A 19489-nucleotide genomic window follows, 5' to 3' on the forward strand; every position below is an offset into this window, starting at 1 on the left:
GACCTGAATTCCATTCCTTGTTTAAAAGTGTGTCTCAGTTCTCAAATGGTATTTCACAGAATTGCCATTTCCATAGTGTTTCCACATGCTGTTCTCCAAATAACACATTTGTCCGTAAAACAGGGTGAAAGAAAAGAATATGGAACTAAGTGTCACAATTGAAAATGTTTAGTCTAAGAATACGTATCCAAATACTGACAGCTTCACTTTTACTGGATTTAAATTACCCCACTGATATTTTCTTATATGTCAGCTTCTATCACTTACAGATCATGCTGTATTTTTAGTGCTTTGTGCTATGAGTTAGTTCTCTTTCTTCCATTGAGTTGTCAGTAGTTATAACATTGTAAATGTGAAATGCTGTACTAGAAAACAGGCCTTGGAGTGGTGACATACACTCAACTTCTCTGAATAAATTAAGCATGCATGCTTTCAGTAATAGATCCACCCATTAATCAGTGTGTTTAAAAAGATGTGACAATCACTGTATAGAACCGATAGTCCCACAATTTACCGGCGGATATTACTCATTGCTGAATACTTTCTCTGCACATTTCTCATCTTATTTTTCAGTTCCTGTATAGGAAATTAATCTTAAGAGGAAGAACAAGTGATCTTAAGGAACTTTATTTAGAAAAAGGTTCTTTCTGAGGTTTCTTCTGCAGCCAATTAAAATCCCAAGCAGAGGGAGCTGAAGGCATCATTCAAATACACATTTGATTAAGAAATATTAAACATGAAACATAGATTTGCAAACAAAGCCATGTATCCTTTAGTCATTCCCTTCCATTCTCTGGGCCTGAATCCATAAGGAAAAAATTAAAATGAATAGAGGGAATAAATGGGAGGACCACAAAGAGCTAGAGAAATTATGCTTTAGAAAAGATGCTGTCCGCCCCTGTTAAGGTTATCGACAACCCTGTATTGTGATCCTTCTGGCAGTGACCTAGTCTTTTCCTACTGGAAGTGACCTGATTTTCTTCTACTGGAATTCTGCAATGCATTTCTTAAGAAAAAAGTTACCCTGCCCGAGTTTTTTCCAGCCCTTGAATTGATCCACAATGGTTCTATGCAACTTCATGCAACAGGCCCAGGTATAACTTAGAGACAAACAGTAAAGTCACATTAAACCTTATAGCTAAAAGCATACTTGTTTTGACTCAGAATGAATGGCAGATTATTTCCAGCTGTAATTAAACCCATACTTTATGCCATTATGCAATCAATTATAACTAAGATTTAAACAAATTATATATCTCTGAACATATAACCACTCAGTTCTTTTAAAAAGAGTGATAAGTGGATGTTTTTGTAATTTGGGACAAAAACTTTCCAATCAATCTGTGATAACATGAAAGCATAAGAAAATCCTCTGTTGATCCTTCAGCCCTTTAGATTTTAACCTCTCTGTTGACTTGGCCTGTGCCAAAAATAGTGTTGCCAGGGGAATTAAGGGAAGATTGTCCTTCTGTATTTGGTACTGGTCAGGCTGCATTTTAAATCCTGTGTCCAGTTCTGGGCCCCTCACCTCAGGAAGGACATTGAGGTGCTGGAGAGTGTCCAGAGAAGGGCAGGGAGCTGGGGAAGGGGCTGGAGCACAAGTCTGATAAGGAGCAGCTGAGGGAGCTGAGGGTGTTTAGCCTGGAGAAAAAGAGGCTCAGGAGGGACCTTATCACAATTATTCTCTACAATTACCTAAAAGGAGAGTGTAGGCAGGTGGGGGTCAGTCCCTTCACCAGGCAACCAGCAACCAGACATGAAGAAATGGCCTCAAGCTGTACCAGGAAAGGTTCAGGCAGAACATCAGGAAGAATTTCTTCACTGAAAGAGTTGTCAAGCACTAGAACAGACTAAGCAGGGAAGTGGTGGAGTCACTGGAGGTGTCCAAAAAATGACTGGAAGTGGCACTTAGTGCTTTGGTTTAGTTGATGTGGTGGTATTCAGTCAAAGGTTGAACTTGATTGTCTTGGAAGTCTTTTCCAGCCTTAATGATTCTACAACTGAAGACCTCCATGACCTTCAAAGACCCAGAAAGCTCCTGTTTCCCAGTGAGTATAAGGTAAAAGTTCCAGAACTATTATTCTTTTTCTCATGTTTATCTTCATGCTGCCACTAAGTAAAATGAAAAGCTGACAAAAATTCAAGTACTACCAAGAAATAACACATATTTCTCTAGCTATTCTTCATGATAAAAATCATGTCACTACCACCAGAGTAAAACCAGTTTTAAATCAAATGAAGAGAAAGTAGGTACTCATGGTAAGGAGGTTCTGAAGTTCATTTCCTGATGAAATTTATGGTTAAGAGTACATATCTACCTTTCATACACTTGGAACACTCTTGAGAAGCTCCTGATCTCTTTACTTGCAACTAGTTATCACATTAAATATATGAAAAATATTTTTGTTCCTGCTACCGAGGACAGAATATCATCCCAAAAAATCACCACACCGTTCTTACACACCTGGATAACAGCAGCACAACAACAGCAGCATGAAGCTATCTACAAGTTCCAGATCACCTGAACTTCTTTGATGCTCTCTGCTCTGTCCCACAAGCTGTCACAGACTCCTTAGACCCTTCATCTATTTATTCCACCAAATAAATCTCAAGGTATTGCTTCTTATTGAGAGCATTGAGCTCACACCAGCTTAATTTTTGTACAAAGGCTCTGGTCTACATGTTTTATTAGGAAATATAATATGGTATATGAAATTTGTTTTGGTATTCACAAAGTTTTGTGGGAAGTAATTTTTGATGCTATTCTATTTGGGTTTTGCAGTAATAGACCTTGGCCTGAGAGGCAATTATGTTCAGTTATACCTAAGAGGACTGATGGGAAATAAGTCACAAATTTTGTTCCTTTTTGTGTGTTGCTATGGTTTGAATGTCCATTCAATGAACTATGAACGTTCTTGTATTTGAAAATATATTACTAATTAGATAGAAAATACATGGAAATCTGTCTTTCTACAAACATTTTTAAAACACATTCATACAGAGGATTTGAACAGTTTTAAATGTCACAATTTTTCACAATCTTACTTTCAGGCAGGTGGTCAAAGAAATTTCATTGCATTTAACAAAGCAGGTTTTACACAAAACATGGTAAGAAGTTGCTTAGTGGGTATGCAGAGGCAAATTAAAAACAAAACAAAACCCAGAAAAACCATAAGGCCACAATAACTTTATAAACTTGCCATAATTATCTTAATAACTTTCTTCAGAAAAGGTGTAGTTCCATCTTTTGACTCATTCAACCTTGGAATGTCCTACCAAAAGAAATATATATAGAAAACAATTAACATTGAGCACAGTGGTACTTTCTGTATTTTATTGGGATACTTGTCTTTTGGTATTAATGAAGAAGTCCAAACTCATCTTTCTTTGCCCACTAATTAGCCACAATTTTAATTGGTAATGAGTAAAGCTAAAGTATCTGAAGAAAATATACAGATTTACACTGAGTTTTAAAATCTGAGCTTCTCTTGCTGCCTTGGGAATTTTGAAAAGAGTCTGAGTCTGAAGCTGCAGCTGAGAGGTGCTGCATTTATGTTTAGTATAACTGTTTCAACATTAGGATAAATGTGATATGTCTTGTGACTTAAGAGCTACTGTTGGAATATTTCTTTTATGGACAATGCAATCACAAAATATGTTCACATCACATTTGCAGGATGTTTCTTAAGATCAGTAATATGCTTTATTAGATCAGAAGATTTAGACTCAATACTCCTTGCAATCACAATAACGTTCATATATAAAGAATTAGAAAATAAAATGGCATTATTTAAAAAGCATAGCAAGTCATCAATTATTTCAGATTTAGGGAGCTGCTTATGGGCTTACTTGAGATGTAAGCAAATAAGTGCCAATTAATTAGAGTCTGTGACAGTGTTCAGTACCATCTCTTTGATCTTTCACTAGTAGCTGACAACAAAGCACATATACTCACAATGCTTTAGTTTCTGTGAAGTGATCAGCAAAACATGTTCAGCTCATTTAAATAACAGAAGCTGGTAAAATACAGCTATCTTTTATAGCATTAAGCAAAGATTTGAGTTCAGATGACAGCCTCTCGAATTTATAGAATACATAAATTGGAGCCATTTGCATCAGATGGGTAACTCGAGTTAAACTTAAAAATGGATAAAGCCACAAGCCAAAGGCTAAAATAGATTCCACAATAGCTCCCCTGATCAACCATTGGTACTCTGGCTATTTAAACACAGATATACCATTGCTCTGTGAACAGTGTCACACAAACATCTGGCTAGAAAGACTCACTGTGGATAATTCACTAACAGAAGATGCATTTGTTTCAACTATATAAAAATTCAGAGGAAGCATAGACCAACAAAAATAAGTCATGTATACAGGCCAGAATCTAGAATTCTGAACATGCAGCTATAACATCTTTTCTGAGCTGGAGTGTTAGGATTTTTTTCTCTGCATGTGCACGTACATTTTTAGGACTTATTACAAGGAATAGATATTTGTCTGTGAAAATGGGAGGTTTATAATATTATCAACACTATAGTCAGTGACATGCTTAGGTTAAAGCTTATAAATTTTAATACAACTTTAGAATGGCAAAATTTAAAAAAAACAACTTTACAACAGTGTCATATTTTAACCTACAAAGATAAAGGAATTTTTCTTGTCTAGTTTCTTCTTTATTGCTCCAAGTATTTTGGATTAGTAGGATTTTGTGGTTCTCTTCTAGAAGCCAAATTGTTGAGAGGAAGAAGAAATTTAACTATATTGCTATTCTAGTTCAGTGGAGTGCTTGGAGTTAAATCCTACCCCTAATTAACAACCCAAGTTGAAGCCATGCCAAGTACTCTGTGGAGTCAAGACTCAAAGAGAGCTGTGGACAGACACTGATTTTATCAGGTGCTGAGGACCAGATGCTGGGGGGGACCTCGGCAGCCCTGAGCTGCAGCAGCAGTGGTCTCTGCTTCTGCTGGTCCCCAGGCTATTTCCTGAGTTTGTGCCAGTGATGGTTCAGCTGACAGGACAGCAGAGCTTAGCAAGTCCCAGTGCTTGTGCCTGAGCACTGGCAGAGTTTCATCTGCTCATATAGACATCTGATGTGCATCTGTGGGCCCTACAAGAAAAGGAAATTAAACTGGCAGGTATTTTTTTGGCACCCAAAAGTTTAAAGAGTCTTAGACCTATAGAATGCCTAATTATTTCTGTGTCTGCTACTTCCAGGAAACAAGCATGTTCTCCAGAGTGAAAAATCTTCAAGAAGCTCTGAGATTTGGCTGTCTAGAGATACATAAAGATGCTTTGCTTTCTGTTTAATTGTATGTGTTGTCTTTATTTATTTCCATTTCTTTTTTCCATGATTCAGAGTGCCCCTCGAATGTCCCAGAGATAAGCACACTCCTCTCCTTAGGCAGTAACCTGTAATTTATGGGGCATGAGCTCTCTCCACAACCCCAGTTTTATTTGTGAACAGGCTGATATTCTGCATTAAAGCCATGATTGATCATATCATCCCTCACTCTGACTGTGAGAGTGCCAAGGACAGGAGACAGCTGCTCCTGGGGACACCAGCTCACCGTCCTCTGATGTAACATGAGAGATGGCACCATGAGCTCTGTGCTGTGCTCCTCTCAGTGGCCGTGCCCAGCCCTGAGCTCCAGCCCAAACTGTATGTGCACACATCACACAGTGTGGGCAGCACAAGCGCTGTGTCTGCCAGGACTGCTGGTCCTTGGATGGGTTCAGAAACAAGCGCTACATCTATGGAATCAGGGTTCTGAAACTCCCTCCACCTCCCTTCAGGAAATGTGTTCCCCCACATTCTTCCCCTTTGATTTCAACAGAGCTCAAGTTTTGTAAAGGGAGGGTTCATTTCAAGCAAAATATCCTTCCTGTGAACCCTCCAGTGGCCAGGGAAGTGGAGCCCAAAAGTCAAATTTTCCATGCAGAGTATGAGTGGCCATGTAATGTAAAATCAAAAGTTCATCTTGCTCAGCATCCCATTCCCATCAGTGGCCAACAGTGACACAGCAGAAAGACATAGTAGTGAAAAATATATGTAACTTCCTACAGCAAAAGCTTCTAACCATCAGTGGTTTAATGGTTCTTTGAGAGCCAACACCTCTGAAATGGTAAGGCTGCAGCTTGCAGAAGGTCACAAAATCATGTATTAGGCATAGGTAGAGCTCAGGGCATTATCACTTACATGCAGACAAAGGAGGGAAGGGCCAAACACAGCCCTTGGCTTCATTAAGCTTTTCTGGGCAAAATTACACATTTTAACATTTTTTCAAGAATTTCTTATTTTGGTCTAGCTTATCCCTGTTCCAAATTGATTTAGGTTGAAATATTATAAGCTTAGCCATAACAAAAGGAATTTAAATGGACTCTTCTCACATTGGATTACCCAAACTAGTTGCAAATTATAATTTAACTTAAACTGCTGTAGCATTTTAGATGTAGATGTGTAACTGAGAGAACATGGCCTGAGGCACATGTTAAAATATCCAGCTAATCGCAGTAGTAAGATGACTAGCCCAGCTCTGAACCACAACATGAATTAGTCTATCAGCTCTCATACTTAATCAAATCAAAACATCACACTATTTTTTTCAGCCACAGACTGTATCATACAGCCTCAAACCACCCACTAGCAATAGACCAAGGAAATAACAACCCTTCTTAGCTTGTTCTCAAAACACTGAGACCATCTGCTTGAAGAAATATGTGGAAGTTGAACACAAGCTACCAGTGCAGGCAAATTTTCCTTTTCCTTAAAATAATTGATTTATTAGAGAAAACAAGGGACACAGATTCTGTCAGAGGGAAGACTGGAGCATTTTGCAGCAGTCTTGTACCCCACTTCAGTCTTCCTGGCAAAAAGTCTTTTGTTTACTGTTAACACATGTAACAATTCACAGCAACACACCAACTTAGGTGGAGCTGCACAGGCTAATTCCCACTTCAGAGACCTGCCACATCAATTAAGGGATGGCTTATGCTTTCATTCTGAAACTTGAAATGCCATGCTGAAAAACTAAGCATTCTCATCATCACATTAACCTTCAATACAGCCTTTATGGACCTTTTGCTATGCCTTAAGGTCATTTACAGTAGTAATAATAAGAATGCTAGACACTCAGCCAAGCCAATGTGCAGCTAAAACTACATGCAGAATCCACTGCTCTGCACAGCCAAAAGCAACACAGCTTTCCCTGACTGGAAAAGGGCAAACTATTGAAAAGATTGGTTTGATACTCAGGAATCAATGTAAAATTGTACTACTGTGCTTCTAGTGAAGTAACTAAAAAAAAATTCTTTTAACTTTTCATTTATGATAAAATCATGCTCACTCTCTCTGCCAGTTGCCAAATTTAAGCATGTAGGTGTTAAGTGATTTAAATTTTGTTTTTAATCTCAAGGATTTTAGTTCAAAGCAAGTATTGCAAAATATGACTTTTAAAATTCATTTGAAGTTTAAAGACATTAATTTTCAATTATTTTATGCATATTTTTTGTTTTGTTTCTGCCAACACTGAAATGAGTATCTTGACAGGCAATAATTCCAAGATTTTAAGGAAATTGTGTTTTTAAGCACAAGAATTTGTAAGAAATTTAAGTTTAGAAGTTATGTTGACTCCATAAAGACATCACACGTTCAGTCTTTCATTCATATAAAATAAAAATAGTTCAAAAATTCCAGAGACTGAAAATTTATAACAAGCTTCTAGAGAAAGATCTGCTAAATGAAATTTGTTCCTAGAACTTTCAGTGTAAAATGTATCAAGCCTACTTGACAAAGTTGCAAATTTCATTTTTTCAGGTTTGTGAATACAAAACAATTTGGATAGATTTTTTAAAGTTGCTTTTTTTTCCCCCTGAGATATTCACAATTCTTCAAGTAAGATTAAATAAGATTGCCTTTTATACTTTGCCTATGGTTATATAGCATCACATAGTATTTGGATAGTTTTTATGCCTTTTATGACTATAGGTCACCTTTGAATTAAGAAAATATTTCTTAAGAAATAACTGACCCTGTAGAAAATAATTTGACCCTCATAAAACAAGCCTGTGCTGCAATAGAAACAAATGTAAACCCACTTGGTTCAAAACCAAGATACAAACTTATCTTTCCACTGAAAACTGGACACAAGCAAGGATCATCACCTTTTATCAGCTGGGAAATATGGGCACTTCTGCTGCACAAGGTGTGGGAATGAGTCTCTTATCTCTAGGCATCAAGATACATGTCCTGGGTACACCAGGACTAACAGCCAACAGAATAGGTGCAGCAGTCACCCAGCTAGAACTTCTGGAAACTTTGACAGAACTGGCAAGACAAACATTTCCTGTACAGAAAAAAGATAAAATTCTGATAAATTCACCCCAAATTCACCCAGTGAGGCCATGTATCTGAGCAGGGTTTAAAAAGACAGCTATTCCTCCATAACACACCTTCTGGCAGAGCTTGTCTCAGTGTTGCTGCCTCCATCTAGTCTCTTCCCAAAAACTCCAGTGAGAAAAATAAGACATATTGGAGTCTTGTGAATAGCTTGCTCAAGATTGTCCAAGATACTTTTTTAACATAGGGAGCACTGGAGTTGCCTTGCAAAAGGAATCCTTGTGGAAAATGTGGAAATAGGTGTATTTGACATTTGTTTTTGCATGCTGAGTTTCTTGAAATGCTGGGGGTCCAACAGCTGAGGCTGATGGTAAGCTAAGCAGCTGCAAACAGGTTTGTTGTACTCATGACAAATCAACAGCTTATCACATTAGCAGTTGTGAGTCATACTCTTATTGTTCCATTTGCATTTGCTGTTACTGGTACAGCATGGGCATTACTTTCATATCACATTAGTATATTAATACCTCACTGGTTGAATGTATTCACACTGATCCAGCTATCTGTGCTATATTGTACTGTGAGGCATCCCCTAGTACTTTAAATGATTCCACTCTGACCTAAAAAATACCTTTTTCACAAGGCAGAAAAGGAAAAAGGAAGAAAAAACACAGTACATAAAAGAATGATTAAGTGACCTAGAGCCCTTCCACCTGGAAAAAGAGAGAACTAAACAGGGAACATGATGGAGACCTGAAAGTCAACAGTAGATGCAGGTCAAAGTTTTTTTGTTTTGTTCCTTCCAAAATAAGGAGTCCCAACAACCAAAATTAAATACTTTGTAAAGTGTTTCATAAATAAGTTTTTATCTCCTTTGAATAGGGTGTAATGGATGTTAAATAAGTCACATCATATTTTAGAGTAAAATGGAATGGAAAAAAAAGCTTTCAGGGATGATCACCATGCACTCACACACACACACACACACACACACACACACACACTCTCAAAGACAAGCGTCACATTTTTGCCCTCAGAAGCTCCTGACTATCAAAGCAATGGAAGAAGTAAGACCATTCTGAGGAAATATTCTATGTGCTTATTCTGTATGTTAAATTTTTCCAGACCAACCATTTTTGGTCTCTGTAGAAGAAAAGAAGGCTTTAAGCTGATCTAGAATGACCAATGTTTGTGAAAGTGCACTGCAACAAGATATAACAGCTGTAAGTCCCAATATCTGGCCTCTTAAATATATTTTGTGTAATCTGACAAAATTTTCATTCACAATAGTGAAATAGTCAAAATAGTGTCTATTTTCATACTGAACTCTCTGGGAGTGAAATGGCTTGTTGCTATTTGTAAACCTGAAATTCAGTCACCATTATCCCAGTTGCAAATTTTGCAATAAAAATCTTTCTAGCTGCCTAACATATTGATGAACTATAGTCTCCAAAGCTCTCAGACACACTCAAGAGTTCAGAGTTTGGACAGAAAAACACAAATCTTACAAAACAGACATGCTGGGTTCTGTTTCATCCCATCCATTGTGCCTGACACCAAAATGGAAAAGCTATGAGTGCACTTAGTGATTTGGATCACCTGGAATTTCTGTGACAAAGGAAGTAGATGTCCTATATTCACTCCTGACAGTATTTACAAGATATGACTGGCAGAAGATGATTCATTTCAGCCAGTGAACCTGATTCTGCAAGAAATTTGCCATATCAGATGTTGAACATTGTGGTCCTGTTCAGGGCAAGTTCTGAAGGCTATGTATTAATTATTAGAGATATTCACACATAGACGTTGAAAGTGGCAACCTGAATGTAGAGAAGCACATGGTAAGCAGTCCTTAGTCAGTCCCTTTCACCACAAGGGTAATTACTTCTCCACCTCTTTGGCTACAAAAGCTCTTATGCAAGTCTTGATCTTTTTGTATGCTCTTAGTGTTCAGAAGATCCTAATCTCTTGCCTCCCAGCAGCTTCCTTGAATTATCTGTAATGAGTGAATCAGTTTTATATTTCTAAGTCAGGAAAGACAGCTCTTCCTCAAAGGTCATGGTTACCGTGACTGCTTCCATATCCTCTGGGTTATGACTAGATGAAGAATGTTTTATACCTTTTAGCTCTACCAAGCATCACTGCTATCAGACATTGCACTGACAGCAACCAGTAAGAAAAGGAGAGATATGCTAAAGACTTTGTAAAACTGCAGAATGACAGAGTTAAACATATCAGAAATAGAGAAACTGTGCAATATGTGACCATACAGCTCAAGGATTAGAACTGAAGTTTACTTCAGAGTACACACATAACACATGATACCTGCATCCTGTTCACAAACCCATCTGACTAAATATACTCAGTCATTGCAGCATATTGTAGGCCCTATAGAAATGGCCATTCTCACTTACCACAGTCAATAGACAGTGTTTTGCCTGAAAGCACCAAAGAAATAAGAAGTTATGATGCTAATTATGCCAAGGGATACTCAGCCATTAAACTATTTCTGTTAGGCCCAGCCTATACTATTCAGTGCAATTATGTAAAACAGTGAAATGGTAATTAGTGACAAAGCTTGGTACATGTGAACCTTACAATATGACTCACAAATCTGGAAATAAGATTTCATTAGTCTGTAATTGACCATTAAAGCATGAAATTTTTCTACACTTTCACCTTACTGAGATTACTCTTGCCATTTCACTAGCAAAAATCAGTTCCTGAAGCTATGACACTTTAACACTGTGTCAGAAAAACTGCAACCAGACCAAGGTTAAGGTTAAAATGCTATATAGTGGTATCAGATGCCTCCATTTCAAAATATGTTTCTTATGAAGTTGTATGGAATCACTGTGGATGAGGATGTTTACTTCAAACAAAAAGTAAAGCCAGCAAGCAATTGAAAACCAAACAGCTTGAGAAAAGAAACAGATGAGTGAAAGGGAGGGAGGGAGGGAGGGAGGGAGGGAGGGAGGGAGGGAGGGAGGGAGGGAGGGAGGGAGGGAGGGAGGGAGGAGGAAGGAAGGAAGGAAGGAAGGAAGGAAGGAAGGAAGGAAGGAAGGAAGGAAGGAAGGAAGGAAGGAAGGAAGGAAGGAAGGAAGGAAGGAAGGAAGGAAGGAAGGAAGGAAGGAAGGAAGGAAGGAAGGAAGGAAGGAAGGAAGGAAGGAAGGAAGGAAGGAAGGAAGGAAGGAAGGAAGGAAGGAAGGAAGGAAGGAAGGAAGGAAGGAAGGAAGGAAGGAAGGAAGGAAGGAAGGAAGGAAGGAGTTTTGTTTCACACATGTATAGATGGGGAAAAAAATTGAAATACCTGAACTGCTTTAATACAAGGATTTAGTAGCATATATATGTTATAGCCATAAAAAAAAAATAATTTGACAAATATTTATAGAAGTTTTGGTCATAACCACATGCCTACCTGTCTGTCTGTATGCATTTATTTGGGGAAGCAAGTAGTTGATACCAGAATAGTTTAGAGCAGTTTTCTTTACAGCAATCTTAGTCTGACAGTTAAGCTGGATTTTTTGACACATCTTCACACTGAGTAATGCCTTGTTCTCTAAATCATAGTAGAATCAATGATTTGTATTGCTTATGTTCTTGCTTAAAGTGGTATTTTTATTGAAAGACAAAAATTTATTAAAGAAATGACAACTGACTTGAATGTACAGGGGACACAAAAGTATTACTAAGAATCAAGAGAGATTTATTAGGAAAAGTTGCCATAAATATTTTTATAGTTAATATAGGTTTTTTCCCACTGTGATTAATTTGGTTTTCAGAATAGACAAGACAATCTTTCAGTGATGCTCTTTCAAAGAATAAATATACAAATCTATGCTTGCTGCAGGAGACAGAAGTGTACATATATGTAGAAATAAAAAAAAATAGAAGATGTTTTGTTGTGCTTTTGAAATAAAACTGTGCAATGCATAAGATGATTCATGAGTGCAATTGAAAGAAAAAAATGACAGCCAATGGGAGGAAGATTTTTAATGATACCTTATCTTAAAAATCTTCATTAATGCTCTGAAACAAAATGAAAACAGCATGTTGATAAACTCATGATTCATTCACATTAGGAGGTACATGTTAACACAGAGGCATGATGAACAAAACCTGCAGAGATTAAAAACACTAATAACTTTGATAAATTCATGTTATCACTTCTCAGGGAAAAGAATCAGAAATATAAAATATTTACTGGGAAGAGAATCTGGAAAATAATGCTGTCAACAAGCTAGTAAACAACAATTATATGGAAAATTTCATTACAAAAGTTGTGAATATGCTGCAGTTTGGCACAGTGTGCAGACATGTCTGATTACAGAACACAGCACTTCCATGTGGCTCCTGTCCAACCTTAGATATTGATCATTATTATACCCTCATCCCACATATCTAGTGAAAACCTGAGTTCTGTTGGGTGTTTCACCAACAAAAGGAAATTGGGGAGACTGAAGTGTCTCTTTAATGCAGTCCTGTTTCTCAGCACTGGTGTGGAGAACCCTCTTTCCTTGAGCAACAAGGAATCAAATTAACAAACCATTCACCAAACTTCAAAGACCATTTTGAGGCAGCACCTGTTTGAGGACTACTAAAATTTTCTGTAAGCCATTGAGTGTGCTCACCAGCTGTGCTTATGCTAGCTAATTCAGCCAGTCCAGGGGCAGATCTGCAGTGGTCCATATGACAGCCAAAATCATGGAATGGTTAAAGTTGGAAGGGACAACGGAAGGCCATCTAGCCCAGTCTCCCTGCTGAAGCAGAGTCCCCTGAGCACGTTCCTCGGGTTGTATTCAGTGTTTTTCGTCTCCAGGGAGGGAGATGACCACTCCTGTGGTCAGTCATCCTCACAGAAAAGAAGTTCATGCATCGTCTCTATAGTTCAGACTGTGGCAATGAAAAGCTGTCCCAGCCAACACCAAGGCTATTTCAGGAGTTAGCATGGCCCAAGAGAGAACTTTGATACAGTCAATATATTTCAGGCAGGTATGAGCGTTTAGCTGTGTGGGTAGGAACTGTGCCATGCCCAGATTAACCTCAGGACCAGTTCACGGACTTTTTATTATTTAGTATAAGCCTAGACATGTGCTCAAAGGTCCTCTGCTTCAGACATTCAGACATTCAGACAAATGCTGGCATTTCCTCCTGCTTCCTCCTGCTTCCTAAAAAATATTTTTTAGTTATACACTTTCTATCTCTGTCACTAACTACCTTGTCTTCCACTCAGCTCTGCCATGCAGGTTTTGCTGAGGACATAATAGCTATGCCAGATTTTTGTTATCAATCATCTATTTGCTTGTTCTTTCACAGCACTTAGACATTATACCCACACATTTCTAGGGTGCCTAGCCCTTTGACACAAATCCACCACTTTCAACAACACTGAAATTCCAAATAACCATCTCTCAAAATCTCTTTCAAACACAAAATTTAATTTCACATGTATACAGAAAATGTCTTTTAATCAGGTATCTCCAGACACCAAGTCAAACCAAATCCTGTCCTAAACTCCTTACATTATTTCAGTCAATGCCCCATTTTTTTCTAACTATTGGGAAGGGTGGGAGTGAGAGACTGCTTCCTACAAGTCCCTAGAGAGCTGCTCTTTTCTGCAGAATTCATGATATACGAGTCCAGGACATTTCCCTCTGCAATGTCTTGCAGAATCTCTTTGTCTGGGAAACTGTTAAACTTTAGAACCACGGTATATGGATTATCTTTTTGAATAAATTTCAGTATATTCATAATGCAGATCTTAAAAAGAGTTGGTGAGAGTCTGTTATTACAGAAGATACCTTTAAAATTTCTCAAGTTCTGAGCACTTATCTTGTGTAAGACAGTCCTAGCAACTAAACCTTTTGTTTTAAAATTTTCTAACATCAAATCACAAAGACATTTTCATTTTAGAGGAGACTGTGCCAATCTTCTCTAATACAATATGACTTTTTTCCAGTTTACATTGAAATAATCCAATGAATCATATTTTTCTGCTCTCTTTTAGCAGCATCACAGATGAGGGTGATGCAAGCTTATAGCTTTTCCCAAGTATAACTAATACTGAGCATACATCAGGATAGTACATTTTATACCCTTTCTAACTTACATTCTATGCCCATCCAAAGAAATGCACTCATTTTTCTTTGAGGCAATAAGTGGCTGTCAATGTCATGGGTACTCTTTCCAGAGGTGTATCTCCAAAATCCAATCAAAGTTTCCTACTATCCTGTCAGCCAGGGACTATGCTGGCCTTCCCAGTGTGGGCAAAACACTTTAAAACCTCACAAGCATTCACAAACTGTTTTGTGAATTATCAATGAGGACAACGCCCCATGGCAGGGAGGTTGTAACCAGATCATCTTTAAGGTCCCTTTCGGTGCAAACCATTTCATGAATCTATGATCTCACCTCCTCTCTATAAATTTCGTAGATGCATCCTTTTAAATTCAAATGGCACTTTAAATTCTCTCAATCATTGGTATATGAATTTATCATTGTGTTTGAAAATGTCTAACACTACTAAGATATCAATAACAAAAACAAAACACATTCACCTGGGGAAAGAAGTTCTGTTTATCCACAATTTTCCAGGTTTTATAGCAGATGTTGATCCTGTACTTGCATCTGTGAATTTACAATGGAAATGTATTAGTGAAATAAGCAAATAGTACAAAATGAGCTTTCAAATAAGAAGTTTTGGTCTGTTTCTGTAGCTAACAGTAGATGAATGTCATTGAGAAGATCTTAGAAATTAATGCCCATTGAGAAGATCTTAGAAATTAATATCAAGTTGACGCTTCCAAATGGAAGGAAAGGTCACAGTGAAATTACAATTTTAGTGAACAGCAACTATATTATTTTCTTACTGAAATGACTTAAATACTTGTTCTTCCATGTTCTCCGGCATTTCACGCATTATTCAGTTCTCCTGTACTTCAGGCTGTTATTCCTTGCTGAGGGTACTTAGCATACAAAGCAGAACATGTAGCAGTTTTATTTAAGCCCATCTGGTTTACTACTAGCAGACACAGCTAAGGGTTAAGACCTGAACTCATTATTATTAATTCAAGCTTCAAGGTAAACAGTTCTATAGGGCTATTGGCCAACAAATATTAAAAATTTAAGAATTGATCTCTTTTAAAAATGTATTTTGAACAGAACACTGAGCACCCTCAGGTCATAAATCCTCTGGTCCCCTCTATGTGATCTCCCAGCATAAATTAATAACTTCTCATAAAAGCACCTATGAATTAAAGAAATTTTTAGTATAAATCATAGGTTTATCTACCAGTTCTTGACATCTTAGTCACAGCAGCTATGTAGGTTATACTGACAGTTTTGGTAATATTTTCTGGGACTAATTAAAGCCATGAATTATTTAACTAGCATAAACAGGTCACATTAGCTTTTTCTTATTATTACAATTTGTATCTGTTATAAAACTTTCCCTTTCTAAAGTGTAAAAACTGAGCAAAGCCCTTTCCTGTGGAAGTTAGTGTATGTTAGTAAAACTTTTGATCACAAATCAGGAAACAAAGTACCATGCAAAACCCCAAAACAGATGGATAGCTCTTAATATCACTAATTTCTGAAGACTTCTGGAAAAAAAAAAAAAAAAAAAAAAAAAAAAAAAAAAAAAAAAAAGGCAAGCAAATCCTGAACACCTGCATTATAATTTGCAAAAGGTGGTTCATAATTTCAGGCTGTCCTTTCTCCAGTGGCATTAGTTATTATCTGGAAATATAGATTTAATTTTAAATTGAGCCAGCATTAATTTATGAATTTTTATGAGCTACCAATGAGCTTCAGAGGAATTATAATTTCTGCTCCTTTATGTCACTGGATTACTTTTTGAATAATGCACTTTAGGTATCTGGACAAGATGTCTCAGTTCCTCCTGCACATAAAATTTAGCAGTTGAATCTTCTTCTGGCCAAAATATGGATTTATTTTTTTTTAACATCATCCTGTCCTATTAAAACAAAAATAGGACTGGGACTAGAAGCATAAATCTGTCACTTTATTGGGATAAAATTACTTTTTCCTGGGCTCAATTTCTGAGCTAAAAGCCAAACATGTTTGACAAATGCACTGCTTAGTTCTTATAATGCCACATTTTAAAGGTATGTTTCCACAAAGGAAGAATTTTTCCAATAAGAAAACAGCTAGAAGAAGAAAAGGTGTTTGGCTTAAGGAGAGGACTTTCCATTAGCTTTCTGATGTCCTTTATCACTCTTTTCCTACTTTTAACATGCAAAAGGTACAAGCAACAAGTCCTTGTTCTCTTGTTTTAATCCACTACCACCAGAAAAGTCTGCTCTAAGCAATCACTCTTCTTCCAGTTAGACTGTGGGGGCTGCAAACAGAAGAGGGGAGAGGCCCATAGCTAACCAATTCTACCTCAAATTCTCCAGTTTCTGGAGGCTGCTGGGGATACTGTCTCAGGTCCATCTCATCCTTCTTCCCCCTGAAAACACTTCTTAAAAGGCAGAACTCCTATGAGAAAATGGGGCTGTAATTTCTGAAAGCACTGAAGGATTTGGTTCAGTTCTGCTCCCACAGAAATGAAAGCAAAAACCCTCATTGGCATCAAGGGGAAACAACAACCTCCCTGCAGGGGCTAACACACAGCAGGTTTGAAAAACCCAGCTCCCCACAAGTTATACACATTACTGTAAAATTAAGGATTTGAGGCAATTCGTTCAACACATTCATTCTCTTCCATTCACACATATGTCTTGCAAATGGCAATACAGTCACTTATGCTCGTAGCTAAAACAGTGCCTATTTTGTCAGCTCAGCAGCTGAAGAGTGGGGCAATAACAGGTAAGATCAAAGGGTTTAAATAGCCTTTGGGTCAGAATGACAAAATGCTTATAGCCTCAGATAGGATATAGTCATTAGGCTGGGGAAATGAACGATTTTGCTGAATGGGCACAATGGTAACTGATTTGGTGTGAAACAATGGGCCTTCACCTCAATGCAAGATCAGGAAGATTTGCTAGGTACACAGGAACAGTGCAGCTTCGTTTTGAAGTTAATATGGGATGAATAAAACAATGGGAGAAATGATCCAAGCAGGGCAACATTAGAGCAAGAACATTGATGGGGTCAGGGTAGTTTGACCTTTAGGGTTAACCAGATCAAAGGGTTTGCTGATTAGCGAAGTTGCTTTTTTTCTTTTTTTAATTACCGTAAAATTGGCATCTCCATGGTTATTCTTTTAGTTACCTTTGCAGGTAGACCTTGTCTATATGAAGCAGAAAAAATAATTCATGACAAGCTCTTTGTAATTTGAGAAGAGAAGGTACATTCAGTAACAGAAAATATTGTTTTCTTAAAGATGGTACAAATTCCTCTTATAACATAAATAGCTGATCAAGTGCCCACTGCAGTTAGTGGAAAAGCTGCTTAAAGGCTTCAGAGAATTTTGTCTCAGACTTAAAAAAAATTACATAGCTTATATCATCAATAAACTAGATTTCCTTTACTACGTTCACTCTGTATTTTGACTGTTTAAGAAAGTCAAGTCATTGTTTTGATTGCAAATATGGTGCTATAACAATGGGAATGAGAAGGACTAAGAAGGTGCATTTTTACAAATGAATGAAGTGTTCTTCTATATCAGTTGCTCATACTTCTGTGGTCCTTTTTTGCTTCCAAAGTATTAGAGGCAGGCCCACATTATGGTCTACTCCTCTTGTGAGGTAATGAGAAGGTAGATTTAAAACCTTCACTTTCTTGACTTAGGAACCTCAGTCTGTATTTAGGTAAGTGGATTTAAAAGTGTGGCAATAAACAACATGCCTCTGTCCACCAAAACCTTCCATGCCACTCTGTCTCTTCACAGCTGTTTTAATTGTATTACATGAAGGAATTGCCCCAATATAAATTTCAGTTCTCCTCACTCACAAAGCAAAGGACAATTAGTACAATGAAGGCATTTAAAATAATAAGAATAAATATTATATATTGAGATATATATATAAATAAATAATACTCAGTTACCTCTGAGTATTGCATTGCCTCCTTTGTTACTTGGAAGTTTTTTCAAACTTTTTCATAAAAAAGTTAAAACTGTTTCAAAATAGGACAACAGGCCAGGAAAAGAGGGAGCAGATTTAGATGTAAAAACCCAGATAGCACTTAGGAAAAGACTGGAAGTTCTGCAGTCTTTCCTCCACCACTTTCTTGTTTTTTTGGTAACTTGTTTTCCTGAAATCTCACATAATTTGTTAATATTTCTGTGAATGATATAGAACCTCATTCTCTTTACATGTCCAAATAACCCAGACTCCTTCAGAAAAACCTATCAGTTAAACATCTAGGTCCAAGGGATTTGGGATCCTTGTCTTTCTAATTAAAAATCAGCCTTTTGACATGGAAATATCAAAAATCTAAACAAATTTAACATGCTTTTATTGCCTGGTTGATAAATCCAGTTTTACATTTTTAAGACAGCTGAAAAGAACATCTGCCAACGTCAGACAAGAACTGTATCTTCATATTTCCCAGATGTTAATTCACACATTTTGTGCATAGTTTGTAGACAACTGCCTCTACACTCACCTATTGCATGAGAGAAAGGTGTTTTCCAAGTCCTATTGGTAACTTAAAAGTAGCAGAGCATACATTTTTCATAACAAAAAAGGGGCACGATTAATCAGAGAGTAATAATGCATTCAAATTATCCTTGCAACTGCGCTGTTAGAACCCCAAATACCAGTCTTCCCCCCAGAAGGGTTTTTTATTTTTATTTGGAGGCAGACTGGACACTTAGCTCAAAAGACTGATCCATTCTCCCAACTCATTGTTTCAGACCTACACATGCTCTCACACAAGTAGTGCCCAGTTTTTGGCCATGTCTGGGGTACTTTTTAAAGATTCCTTATTAGAAATAACTTCCAAATAAATACCTTTACAGTTGGAGGGGCCAACTTATTATAAGAATCTATTTAGAATTGGCATTTTTCAAGTATTTTCTCTTTGAGAGAATGGTTATGGATCAAAATGGAAGTCTGAAGGCAAGTTATGGAATAGAGAAAGGAAAATGTAATAAATCTGGACTCAGATATTAAATGCTTTTTAGATATGTCCTACAATTTGCTCAAGAAAATTATTTATCGGTAACACAGTTTCCTTAGATTG

The 19489-nt window shown here is 37.2% G+C and overlaps 1 long non-coding RNA gene across 1 annotated transcript; it reads left to right on the forward strand.

Moving 5' to 3' along the window:
* Positions 1 to 1715: 1715 nt before the first annotated feature.
* LOC147654611 (uncharacterized) lies at positions 1716 to 5307 on the forward strand. The gene is made up of 2 exons (XR_015282734.1): positions 1716 to 2059; positions 2426 to 5307. It is a non-coding gene; the product is annotated as an uncharacterized LOC147654611 (long non-coding RNA).
* The last annotated feature ends 14182 nt before the right edge of the window (positions 5308 to 19489 follow it).

The sequence above is a fragment of the Cyanistes caeruleus genome, chromosome 2 (genome assembly GCF_971803275.1).
Source record: "Cyanistes caeruleus chromosome 2, bCyaCae1.hap1.1, whole genome shotgun sequence".
In the NCBI taxonomy this organism is placed as follows: domain Eukaryota; kingdom Metazoa; phylum Chordata; class Aves; order Passeriformes; family Paridae; genus Cyanistes; species Cyanistes caeruleus.